Genomic DNA, 14,034 nt, shown 5'->3' with positions numbered 1-14,034 from the left:
AATTTACACAGCTGGGTGGTGTCCAGGAAGATGGCCCCATAAAACAACCTAAGGTTTTTCTTCTCAGAAGGAAGCTGATCACTCAGGCATAATCCCTGAAAATATTAAGAACTCTAGGGGTATTTTTTTGTTCCATTGTTAGGGTTTCTTTTTGTTTGGTTTGTGATCTTTTTTTTGGGGGGAGAGGGGTGTCATTGCTCTTTTTTAAGCGCTCAAAAAACAGTATCTGACTTGTAGCATGAGCCGCAGAGATTTCCCAGAGACAACTGGGCTATTTCACAGTCCAGTACACAATTTTTGAAGGGTAGGGTTATGCTGGCAGGTTAACATTTACATGGCACATGACTGCACAGTGAGAAGTCACAGCATAACCCAAAGGCTGCATCTTTGGAGAACAATGACTAAGCTGCTATGAGCCAGCTGAGTACAGATGGATCCATGCCGTCAGTATGAGCTATTCCCAACTCCGACCTTGAGTTTCTTTATTGGGAAAGCTATTTAGCTTCTGTCACAGCTGAGTAGGAATCCAAAAAAAGACAAGCAACATGGCCAGTGAAGGGTGGATGGGGGTGGGACAGGTGAGGGAGGAGAAGGTGAACTCAACTGTTTACATAATGGTAGAGCTGCCACAAACCTGAGCTTATCAGCATGTTAGCCAGTTTGTTACAAACCCAAATATCTTCATATTCATATCTCACTCACTGCTTATTCCACTGTACAAGCAATCTGTCTTCAAAAAGAAAACAGACAGTCACTCAAAATAAATGTGTTTTCTTCAGGGAGTTTATAGCTGGTATCCATAATACAATATTTCATTTTCTATGGAACAGATTCTTACGCACAAGTTATTAATATCATTGAATCTAGGTGATCAACATATCCAATTCTAATTCTGTCCCAGTGATTAAAGAATCACTGTTGGAATGTTACCCATATCAATAATTTTTAAACAATACTTTGGATTTACGAATCCATGTACATTATGGATTATGTTAACAAGTATAGAATTTCTTAACAAGTACATACTTTTACGAAAATGACTGAATTTTCCACTGATTTTGACTAAACATGCTAGTGTATTCTGGACAATAATTTGCAGTACATTATCTCAAATTCAGACACACAACAGTTCAAGGAACTAGAAGAGATTTGTTACAATACAAACTGGTAGCAAACAACTACCAGTGGCCTTTCACAAAAGATTTCCTGATTAGCTACAGATTTTCATAATGAATACCCAAAACAAACAAACAAACAAACAAACAAACAAACAAACAAAACAGGTATGAAAAAGCTCAGAAATAACTTGAAAATGCTGATCACACCTTGGTTCATATATACTAGATTTTTACCAGTCCTGAGCAGCAGCTCCACAGGTAACTTCCAGAGAACTTTCAACTCCTATGAAAAAACAGCTTAACATTTATTTTTAACCATCATTATTTTCTCCAATACTACAAGAGCACCTGGAAGTCCAGACTGGCATGCCATTTTTATGCAAGAGATGGCTACCAAAGTATCATTTGCTATATCTCTGGTAACAACTCCCATAAAAATTTCTACATACACAAAAGATGTACAATTAGTTTTAGACATTACTACAGTGGTTGGATTGATGAGCCACAAGAAGAGGGAAGATTCTGCACAACAAAGAGCAAGAAGAAAAATGCAGAGAGAAAACCAAAGGGAAAGATATAGATTACATAGTCCTACCCCAAAGCAGGCTAGGTTACTTTTTTTTTTTTTTAATCAAATCTATACCCTGACTAGCCTGTGCTTACAATATTCAGCTTTTTGTATCCCAGTTTGTATCCCATATCTGAAGTCATTTTCCACATGAGAGGCATTAGACATTCATGAGAGGCAGTAGACATTCCAGACACTAAAAGCAATGAAACTGCATGCCCATACATTCTTCAGACTGGGTTGGATAAAAGCTAAAGCTCAATTCAGTTCTCCAAGGACTAGGATGACATCAAGTCTGTAGGGAATAGTGCTTTTACTGCTAGTCCTGGCTGGTCAGGGTCCACTTTGCTACACTGGTTGTAAACGTGAGTTTAGTTTGGAGAGCTTGAATCCAACTCTCCACTACCCATGTGGGACGGCACGATTTGCCAGAAAATGGTGAGATATACTGCACAATTCTTACAGAGGAAGTTTCTGGACAGGGTGATTTTTATCACCATGTAGAAGCAACACTCCCAGTCCTTTCAACCACAAACTTTGGGTGTTCTGCTCAGATGCACTAGCTGTTTCAGGCTGGGAATTGTTCTTTTGATCTCAGAGTTCCTTCTTACCCAGCAATTCCTGCAGTGCTTATTTCCTACTTTCCCAATGCTTCTATTCGAGAATATTTCCCCTAATTAAAATCCCTTCTGAGTTAGAATCCCTTCCTCAGTGACTCATTTTTCTAACCTCTAGGATAAGGTTGCTAAACTTCTTCTCTGTACCTGTCATCTAAGTTTCACATGTATTTCCTGCCAAGCTCAGTGAAATTTTGGCTTCCTCCGAATCCTTATCTCCTTAGTCTCTTCACCTTCCCAAAACGTGCCTTTGACGACTTACAGGACGTTTTCTCCTTAGTTGCCCAACAATCCTTTCCTACTCTTTTCTATTCTTCAGTTATCTCATTGGTATTCACTCCTCCCTGCCTTTCTGAACACCCTGCCTGCAACATTTAAAAGGAAAAAGTGCATTTATCATTCATCTTCCCAATCCACACGCCACCTTTCTTTGTCTCGTTGTTTCCCTCTTTTCCTCCCCAATCCCTTTTTCTTCTCCCGAACTCCGCAGACCTTATTCTCACGATCTCCTCCAGCATTCCCCCCCAGCTCTTTTTGCGCTCTCCACCACATCTGCCCGGCCCCAGACCCCACCACACACCCCGAATCCTCCCTAGGCGAGCCCGTCCGTCCCACCCTGAGGCCGGCCCCGAACTCCATCCCCAGCAGCGAGCGAGGCGCGGCGGGCCCAGCCCAGCCCATCCCAGCCCAGCCCAGCCGCCGACCCTGGAGCCGGCTCGCTCCGATAAAGCGCAGAGCTTTGGGGTCGGGGCGCCCTCCAGAGGCACCACCGAGGCCTGCCCTGCCCGCCGGAGCCGGGGACACCCGGCAGGGACGCGGTGCAGCGAGGGCCCGCGGAGCCCTGGCGCTCCCCGCAGCCGGGCAGCGCTGCCCGCTGCGGCTGCTCTATGTCCGCTCGTCAGTCGAGGCGGAGAGAGGGAGGGCACAGCTCGTCTCCCGCCCCCTGTTCGCCTTCTCCTTCTCCTCCTCCTGGCGCCCGCCCTCTGTTCCTCCTTCCCTCCCTGCAGCGCCGGCGAGACCGCGAGAGCGGCGCCCGCCCCGCCAGGGCGAGGGAAGGAGGCGCAGCCGCGGGCAGGGAACTGGATGAGGACGTGTGCGCGGGCAAGGCAGCCCCTCGGGCATGAAGGGGACCGCGGGGACGCTGCCCTGCCCTGCAGCCGAGCGGGGACATCAGGTAAGCGCCCCACACGCCTACCCGGCCCGACCCGAGCCGAGACATTTCCCGTGCCGGGAGAGGGCAAGCGTCCCCTGCAAAGTTGTCCTGCCGCCGCCGGCCGTGGGGCGGAGGGCAGGGGAGGCGGGCGGGAGGCAGCCCGCGGTGTAGGGTGGCACATGGGGGTGTCCGGCAGGACCCGCTGGGTGCTGCGGTACCCCGGCGCGGTGCCCGAGGCTGTGCCGCCCCGCCGGGGCGAGGCGCGCAGCGCTGCGAGTGCGGCCCCGGCGTCCCGCGGCCCCGGCGGCTCGGCACCGCTGTCAGCGCCGTGCCGCGGCCCGCCGAAAGTTTCCAGCGGGGTGAGGGCGGAGAGAAGAGGGAGGGGATCACCGCGGGAGGGGAACGTGGCACGGGAGAAGTAGCCTGTGTGTGTTGCCGCGGGCCGTGGGTGCTGCAGCTTTCCCCCGGTGGCAGGAGCGATGCTGCCAGCACTTCGCTCAACTTGTTTCGTTGTTTTCACTCTGGTTTGTTGCGGAGGAGTAAGATAAAGTATCCCTGCAGATCTTTGATGGCTACATCTTACTCTTCTGTGAAATTTACGTACCTGCTTTTGTCAGTTTAGGTATGTTTAGGAAAAACTAACTGCAAAGTCTTACCAGAAAGGGACGCACAGCAGTACGCCTGAGACTTTAGTAGGTTTGTTATGTTGTGTGACGTGAGAGTAAATGCGACTGCTGCTCTTTGTGATTCACATTTCATTTGGGCTTTTTAACTGAACATTTATGCATTGAGCAGAAACTTTGAGTAAAATGTGTGAACCATCATAACGCTGTTGGAGATCAAATCCCAGTTTAAATGTTTTGCAATTATTTTCTTCCCCCTTTGCTCATAATTCATATAAAGGACAGACTAAAGTAGTTTGCTTAGTTCTTCTGAAGTAACTTATGGAATCAAAAGTGAGCAGAGTTCCATACAGAGGTTCTGGGTACTTTTGCTGCAAAGCAAAAAAACAACATTGAACCACTTTAAGAAAAAATAACTAATCAAAAAATCTGTACCTTGGGAAGCCTCCTTCCCTCCCCGCCTGAACAAAGATGTGTGCATTGCAAACTGCACTGGGAGTGGAAGGATTCAAGCCATTTCAAATGAGGCAGTTTCCCCTTGCAAAGAATGTTCTGTGCTAACTCGCTTGGTTAATCGGCGACAGTCTACCTTTGCTATCAGCTGCAGTTCTAACGTTTCACTTACTTGCAACAATACTTGTTGCAAAATCTAAAAGAAAAGTACAATGAACCTAATTTCATTAGGTCATAGAAGTATAAGTAGCTTTTTGGTTTGGATGTTTATTTTCTTGGTTTTGAGGGTTTTGTTGGTTGGTTGGTTTTTAATACAATAAATTTCAAACCACATTTAGGGGAGCATTCAAAAGTAGCCTAGATTTCACAACTTACATCTGTTGCTGCAGGTAATGCCTAATGGTTGAACACTGATAAGGCACCATACTTAAGGTGATTTTCAGGTTAGGACTTTACTTAATAGGCACATGGATATATTTCTTAAGAGGGTCTGTCACAGTTAATGACCCAGTGCAGCTCTAAGACTTCTTTACATGTGCTCAGGCTTTTATTAATGGACTTTTATATTGCATTAAGCTGAGAGAGGGCTGAGGAAATAGAAGAATAGATATGTATAAAATCTGAAATGCTTCCCACTTTTCTGCATTTTGTTCACTGGTTGTGTTTTTTGATTTTTTTCTTTTTCATTGTCAGCTTCAAATACAACAACTCTGGACTTTCATGCAGACGGCAGGTTTTATTAAACATATGATACAATTTTCTATTGTAGAATGTTCTGTAGTTCTTACTTCCTTGGAAAGATAAGATATGACTAGGGAATTTATCATTTTTCTTGACAGCATGACAGTTAAAACTTGGTTTGCATTGGAGTGAGCATGTGTAGTGTATTAAAGGAGATGTCATTCTGAACTGTCTGACAAACTTTTCAGCATTTCTTTTTTTTTTATGGAGGTGAATATATTGCTTGTAGAATCACTGCGAGGATGTAACTAAGATGTAAGGATGAATTGACGTAGTGATCTGGGTCAAACTTAGGATTTTTAGTATAGTTTTAATATTTAGAAGCCTATGGATCTAGTGCTCAGTTCTGTAACCAGATTTTTGAATTAATTTTATTCATATCAGCATCTTAGTTAAATTCACACAGGAGTACTGGTACTTAAGCTATGCAGAGGTAGAATATGGATAGAATATACTGAAGCAAAATGCTTTGTTTGCTAATCTGTTATCTGTTCTGATAACATGTCCAAATTGTATACAGGAATTGCTATCAAAACCTGAGCTCATGTTAGAAGCTTAAATGTGGCTGGATATCTGATAAATATTCTGGCAATAAAAATGGCCAGGCGAAGCAAGGGGAGGGCATATAAAGTGCCATTAAGGTATGGAAGTGTGGGAAGTTAGGTAAAGGGGAAAATTAAGAGGAGGAATTCAGAAATTGATGATTTGGGGTTTTATTTGCTGTGATGGTTTCTTGTTTGTTGCGGCGGGGGCTTGTTTGGTTGGTTTTTTAATATGAACATTTGCTCTAAAAAACAAAGTTACCTCTTTTGAAGCTAATACACACCTTGAGGATTTTGGGTAAAGGTGTACATGAAGAAACAGGTGAGGTATTTGCTTTTATCTGAAAACTGTGGTTGCATATGCAGCTTTTTTTCTTATAGTTCTGTTTGCAGACCTTGTACTATATTTAAAGGCATCTCTTGAGCCATAATAGAAAACTTTTTACTTGGTTGTTAAACCCATCTGGTGTGCTTGGAGGAGATAATACCATTGTAAAACTAGTTAACTGTGTTTAGTGTTTTTACAGAAGCAAGAAACTGATAAAAAGTGGAATATACGGGCTAAAGAAAATTGTGTCTTAGTTACAAGTTGAATTCCCAGAAGTACATACGATAAACCTGTAAAAAGACGGGGCCAGATTTAGGGAAAGGACTCCTTCTGGTCACTACAAACAAGTAATATTCCTGCAGAATGCGCTTTCACTTTGCATGCACATTCTGGGTGTTGGTTTTCTCTCAACTGAAAGACTCCTGATTATTTAATTTTTGCTTTCTTTGCCACCTTTTTTAGACCTCTGGTAGATAATATGTTCTGCTGAATTCCTCTAATTTCTTCCTTTATTCTATCCTTTATTCTATAGGTAGAGAATGTTCTGTACAGAAATTACAGCTGTAGCCTTACCAACAAGTAAACTGTAAAGATTAGCTTCAGTTCAAGGTAGCATGTTCTTTTTTATGCAAGAATATGGTATTTCTGATCATTTTTACTCATGGTAACTGTAAGCATCAAAATACCAGAGTAGCTACACACTGTGTATCCTCATCCAGTATTTTCTCATTTGGTTATTTTTAGTTAACTATTTACATTCTTTAATTGCATCTTAATTTTCTCCTAGATCATGTTTGCAGTTTAACATCATTATTCTGAGTTTTAGTCCTGTGTACCAAGATTTCTAGTCCTGGCTTCTAGATCTCCTTGGCCTAATGTCATGCTTGGATGTAAAAATTTTCTTGCTTCTCCTATTAATAAAGTGATTAATGTCTATCAGGAAAGACTAGGGGAGCCTTCTCTTAATATGGTAATGTAACCTGTTTCTTAACCAATATAATGGGTTTCAGTCCACAGGTATTATAAGAGTGTATAAATAGGGGTATTATTGTCTTTTAGAAACTATTATGAAGTCCAAAGCAGTAGTAGTATGTATTTGTTTAAGAAAGGCTTTGTTGCAAAACATCACAGCTTTAAAGGAAAGTGCCTTTTAATTAAGAAATTCTTTTTAATACAATAGTTTTACTGAGCAACCAAATACCTTTTCCTGAATGTCAGGTCAGAATACTGACCTGTGTCCCTTGCAATTGTCTCATGTATCCTATTTGTAATTAAAATGCTGTACACAAACCTTATGAAAATTAACAAGGCAACATAAGTGCTAGTTTTACTTTTTAGTTTTTTACAATTATATGTAGTAAGTAACTTTAGTCACCAAAAAATGGGGAATAATATAACAAATTATTGAGTTGTTTGATTAACTACTATGCTTTAGATAATTTCTAAGGGTCATTCAAGTTTCACATTTGTACATATTTATGAAAACATTAGAGGAAAACTAAAATAGTGTTATGAAAACTGATTTTCTTTTAGAGGCAAACAGCATTGAAAACTTTAACAGTCTTTCATGAAATTGCCATTAAATGAAATTTGTTGTAATATTTTCCTGTTTTCTACAAATATGTAGAGTCTTAGGTTTAACAGAGTGATTCTGAACATCTAATTATTTTTTATCCACTTCACTGACTTGACTCACTGTGATGTTCCAAATTAATATATTTGTCAATATTGCTGTCAAGTCACATTATGTGTATCAACCTCTGAAATTGAAGAATTACTTTTGGAAACTTCAATATATGTGAGTCATACAGAAGTACCTAAATAAATTCCTTGCTTGTGGTTGTGCATTAAGCATTCTATACTTCTGAGAATGTATTTATTATAAATAGTTCTGAAAACTTCATAATATCATGTCTGTATAAACCTGGAAAGATAACTTCTATTCATTTTCTAAGAGTAGCACTCTGGAATTTGGATTTTTGTGTATTAAACACCCTTGCTGTTATCAAAGATACTGTTAAAACATGTTTTTCTATGTTGCAGAAAAAGTAGATTGCTTTTCAAGTTTTGAGGAAAAAGTTCCAAGATTCAAGAAATTGCACAATGTACTCCGAAAACCCTGTTCATTAATCTAAAAATGACATAATAACATATATATATTGATTCTAAACCAGCAATTTATTTGATTTCAGAAATAAGGAATTTTTGTCTCTAACTATCTGTCAGTTTCTGCAAATTATTTATTTGCTAATGAGGAATTGTAAACTAATATGCAACATTATTTGAGAAAAATGTTGTATGTGAAAAATCATAACATGATACTGGTTCCCTGACTTGATTTTCTTGGACGCAGCACTTTCTCAGGCTGTGAAGATTTTTGCTCCGAAATTTGAAGACAGCAATAATTTTACATATAGAGGTGCATATGCACATAAATTAAAAGGACTCAGACTTCTCCTGGTGCTGACTTCAAAACTTGGAAGGACTTAAACAACCAAGGAAGGAGAAACAAAATTAAAAGATCTGGCTGATTAAATAAATGTCACTGGAATCTCTCCATCCATTCTCAAATACAAACTTCCCCAGATAATTTGAGAAAAAAAATTGTAACCTGTCTTAAATAAAAGACTGCAGTAGCAGCCATTGTGGAAGTCCAGAGACGTCCTGCCTCCTCCTTGTTATTGAAGCCAGTGCTGGGTTCTGAAGCCTTCTATTATTTTGGAAGAAGGCTCAGTTTTTAGTAAACCATTTACTGTGTCTTGGCAATGGTCAGAGTTACTTTTATGTCTGAAGTGTGAGATCAGATTACTTCTCCCAGGACATTTAGTTGTTGGATGAGCTCTGTTCTTCACAGATCTAGAAGGAAATCAAGAGGTCTTCTCTGGATCTTTTAAGGAATGTGATGAGCTACCAAGCCTTCAGGCAATGGGATCTTCTTCTTCCCTTAGTTCACTCGCTGGCCAATGCAAGATCCCCCAGAAGTAACAGAATTGTAGAATGGCTTGGGTTGGAAGGGACCTTAAAGATCATCCAGTTCCAAACCCCCTGCCACGTGCAGGAGCATCTCTTACTACACCAGATTGTAAAAAGCCCCATCCAAGCGGGTTCTAGAACATCCCAAAAAGAGTTAGGGATCATACAGGAATTTGTATTATTGGAGGTAATCATACTCATAGTTAGAGATTGGGATCTGCATAGAGGAATGTGCAGATATATGCAGGAATCTGATTTCCAGCAATTAATGTGGAAATGGCTGTGACTGTGCTGCCAATATAATTACTAGATGCAGCAAGCACAGTGCTGTGGGAAGATGTGTGTACTCCATCTGCTTATTGTTACTGACATAGTTTTAGTGAGTGACACCAGGACAGAGCCTTCAGAGAGCCTTTTACTGTAGTCTAATTAAATTATCTTGTCAATTATGGTGTTTTAATTCCAGAATGTTTAGTACTTTTTTCTTGTTCAGTCTGTGTAGAGAAAGTAACAGTATGGCCTGAATCACTTATTACACCTTTGAACTTAAGCCATGTTAAGTTGTGATACTAGTTGGTCTAAATACCACTTTTAAAGTGGAAAAAAATAGTTGTGCTTTGAGGGATAAATACACTCACTCATCATGTCTACTTCAAAGGTGGAATTACCATGAAATTTCAGTCAAGTTTTGCAACAATTGACCCAAGGTATCACTGAGGACTTTCTCTGTTCCAAAAGATTATTTCAGGTTAAGCATTGCAGACATGCTGCAATTCTTGATGCACCTGAACATAGCTCTGAAAGCTACAGCAATATTACAGTGTTGCACAGGTCTTTATTGATTCTATTGCAAGGGAATACATTAATAAATTGCAAATGCAACTAAAAATACTGCATTTTAAGGAGCACAGTTGGTTTCATGTTACGTTTGAGCATTGCTTATTTAGGATACTCTAGACTTGAGGAGACTGAAACTTTGAATTCTAACTTCTCAGTGGAAAGGTAAAGTCAGCTTTACTTAGATCAGCAGAGAAAATTTGTGCCTGTCCTTCAACCAAACAGGGCTTCAAGAAAACTGTGCATTTATGGGAAAAAGTATTTTTTATCTTCTTTAATAATACCCTTTTGTTTGTGTATGTTGTCTCTTAACAGCACATTTGACTGATAGCTTGGAGCAATATAGCAGTCTCATCAAGCCTGCCTTTTTAGGGGAACTCATTATGCTACTACAGAAGTGTGTGCAGTAGCCCATCAACATGGGTTATTGGGTTCTTTATACTGTATAATTAGTACAGTAATAATTTGTTCTCTGTCCAGCTTGTATCTTGCCTTCCTAATCCTATTTAGAGATTTACCAAGAATAGGAATTGCTTGTATTTTTTTTAAGCACTCGCATTTGAGCAATAAAGGAAGTAAGAAAGATTGTAAGGAAATTTTCACTGTCATTGCTTTTGTTATTCCCATAAGTGAAGGTTAATCTTAAATCTGAAACAGATGAAATATCTGTGTTAAAAGGAAGCATCCCTCCATTTTTAAGTATGGTGCTGTCTATCTCTTTTATCTACTAGTTACACCTAGTGATTGCCAAACTGTTCTCAGTTTTGGGAGTGTTTTGTGGTAATCTCTCTAAGACACATCTCAATAGTTTTTATTGGGATTTTTACTGTCATACAATGTCTCATACACTACACATACTGAATTTCTTGGAATATTTTGAAATTATGTGTTAATTATGGCAATTTTTGTCAGGAGCTGTATTCAGATATTTTGGGGGGGTTTTTTGTGTTGTTTTTGTTGGTTTTTTGGGGAGTTTTTTGGGGGTTTTTTTTGGTTTTTTGGGGTTTTTTGGTTTTTGTTTGTTTCTTTTTTTGTTTTTTGGTTTTGGTTTTATGTTTGGTTGGTTGGTTTTTTTGGTGTTTAAATGGTAGGTTAACTTGCAGCAGGTTGAATCAGTATCCCAAATTAAGCATCCGTTGTTATTTTTTGCTCAGCTGAGTCCAAAATTATGCTAATAACAAATACATTCAGTCCTCCATTCCAGCAAAAAATGCAGGTGTGCTGAAGCATGCCAGTGAATTCTTGTCTCAGGTTGCTTGTATAGTTGGCACCTATGTCTGCACATATGTCTTTGAGCACAGCAGACCTTTATCTGTGATGAATGCAACACTGATTGAAGACATTGCCACTGGTAGATAACAAATTCTGGACATTCATGCTGATTCATGTATTTTCTTTAGTCCTATCATCAAGCTGGTGAGCAAGTGCAGAAAATTTTGCCATTCTTCCAGGAGATATTTGCTGCATCCGCTCTTGGCTGACAGGCTTACCTCAAGGTCCATGCCTATCCAGAAATCAGCCCCTCGTGCAAATATCCAAGAGTTGAGGCCATCTGTAAAATATGCTTCTCATCTATGTATCATTAGGGTTTATTGATTGTACTGTCATTTTCAGGTATAATCTCTGATCAGGGTCAGTCTCTTTCCTGACTACTGCAACTGTCAGCCCACTGTGTAAAAGATGAGCATGGACTCAAGGAGTCTTTTTGCGGAGTGGGCAGAAAATCATAATTAACAGCAGAAGTGACTAGACTAAAATAATTTTTATGGCTGCATGTAAAATCCTGTATTTATTTTAATTGCAGCTCCATAAGGTTTTGGAAAATTTAGTTGAGCTATGGGAATAGTTTTGGTTGAGTTCACTACACACTTACCTAACAGCTATGTCTACAATTCACTTATTTTTCCAGGCAATTTTTTCCTTATTCATGTGGCAAAAATATTCTCAAGAAGTTAGTGTAGATTTACTAGTTAGCACAAGATTACTTCTTGTCACTTGAATTTGTCTTGGCAGGTTGAACTACTGTGTGATTTTTCCATCTCTTACTAATGAGTTGTGGCAGTATTCTGCACATACAATGCCTTCATGAAAGTAGTAAGTTAACTAAAACCACCCCAATCATACTTTTTCTACTTTATTGGAAATTGTGAAAAAATAAGAAATGCATACCTGACAATAAGTAGCTTGATTAAAGTTGGTTGTAGTAGCAAACTGTCTCTGCAATCAGCTGCAACAGACATCACCTAGAAGTAGCCCAATGCTGATACAAATCTCCTGATAGTTGACTTTGGAAAAGTCTGGAAAATGAATTCCTTCTTTTTCTGTTCACCCTTTTGAACAGCTTATTATTGCAGACATTATTCTAAAGGAGATGCTGGCATGTCTTTTCTTCTTGTTTGTTTTAAATGTAAACTCATTTGGTATCAAGTACATGAATTACACTTTTTCACAATCTAGATCTTTGATGGGGAAAAAAACATTATGAGATAAAATTGTCATATTCAGGCCTTTGTCACAAGAAACCAGTTGGTACTGCATGAGGAATAGGGACAACTGGTGATATCTTCAATAGCCACAACAGACTATGGAAAAAGGGTGATTTGAATGGAAAGAAATTATCTCTTTTTTCCCCCCTTGTAAAACAGCCTTACACTAGATCATTATTCTTTAGGATCAGGTAACAGGAATAAATGAGAATCTTTAACTGAAACTGTATGTCAATGATAGCGTGAAAACAAATGTAAAGATGTCTGAAAGGTACTCATAGCAAGTTCATTTATCTACTTTTATTGGGAATTAAAATCATAACAATTTTCTGGTAACAGTTCTGGGAAATGGTATACTCTTACAGTATGTGAAGTAAATCTCCTGCAACATGGAAGAGGTCTTTTTATCACAGAAGGGAATCATAAAATTGTTTGAGTTGGAAAGGACCTTAAAAGATCATCCAGTTACAACCCTCTGCCATAGGCAGGGACCCCTTCCACTACATTATGCTTCTCAAAGCCCCATCCAGGCTGGCTTTGGACACCAGTACATCCCAAAAAGAGTCAGATCATACAGTAGCCAGTTGGAGATGATCATATTGGTAGGTAGGGATTGCTGTCAGCATAGGAGAATGTGCAGATATATGCAGGAATCTGAGTTCCAGTAACTAATGTGGAAATAGCTGTGACTGTGCTCCCAATATGATTGTTAGATGCAGCAAGCACGGTGCTGTGGGAAGATACGTGCACTTTCTTTACTTATTGTTACTGAAAGTTTTAGTGAATGACACCAGGGCACTAAAACACATGACTTTATTTGAAGAGGAACCTTCAAAGAGTTTATGAAATCACAAGAACTAATTAAACAGCTAGTACAAATTCTCTATTACTAAGCATACGTATTTGCCAGTATACTTCAAACTTTCATCCGGTATGTCCTCTATTCTGATAATTTACATTCAAGAGCTTCCTTGGGCTGAGAAATACATGCATTGCTGTGAAAATTTTAGTAAGAGGTTCTAAAACTAGATTTTGAATTGTTAGTAGAGCAGCTAAAAATTGAGAAGTTTAACTTTGTTTTTCCAGCATTGTTTAGTATTTCATTATAAGTAATGTTTAAAAATAATCTATGAGGATCAAATGTTTAATTGAGTTATTATGGTTCTGTATGAAAATTGCATTTACGATACTTTTGAACATTACAAAGTTCTCAGATGCTAATCCAACAGAAAATGTTGAAATGCTTTTGTGTCGAGGGAATGGCAGAATTCCATTTCCTGTAGGTGGACACAAGTGAGTTTACTGCTACAAACTTAATAATAACTTCTGTTTCACAGTAGTTGAGTCTTACAATACTCACTGTTTGGTTGAGAAATTAAATAGTTTTGGTGATACTTCCGGTTAATACTTAAATGCTAACTCTGACTTGTTATAAGCAAGACAGTTTTCATTACTTTCAAGTTTTGAGTTAGCTCTATTGAGTTTTGGTACGCAGTGTTGAAGTTTCAGCAGTTGTTTCTACTCATTATAAAACTGTGTAAACGAACTAGCTTCTGTTCCAAACTCCTTCAGTTCTTAAGGAAAGTGGAAAAGTT

At 39.4% G+C, this 14,034-nt stretch overlaps 1 protein-coding gene across 2 annotated transcripts in view; it reads left to right on the top strand.

Annotated features, from left to right (window-relative positions):
- Window positions 1–3,300: 3,300 nt before the first annotated feature.
- The window catches only part of SGCG (sarcoglycan gamma), a 106,217-nt gene continuing 95,483 nt past the window's right edge, over window positions 3,301–14,034 (top strand). For both annotated transcript variants that reach the window (XM_084226052.1, XM_084226051.1), the window contains exon 1: window positions 3,301–3,477. The gene's annotated coding sequence lies outside the window, so the exon portion shown is untranslated. The remainder of the gene's footprint in view (window positions 3,478–14,034) is intronic.

Source organism: Fringilla coelebs (genome assembly GCF_963513975.1).
Source record: "Fringilla coelebs genome assembly, chromosome: 2".
Lineage (NCBI taxonomy): Eukaryota > Metazoa > Chordata > Aves > Passeriformes > Fringillidae > Fringilla > Fringilla coelebs.
The sequence above is the reverse complement of the archived record's forward strand: the minus strand, read 5'-3'. Positions and strand labels throughout refer to the sequence as shown.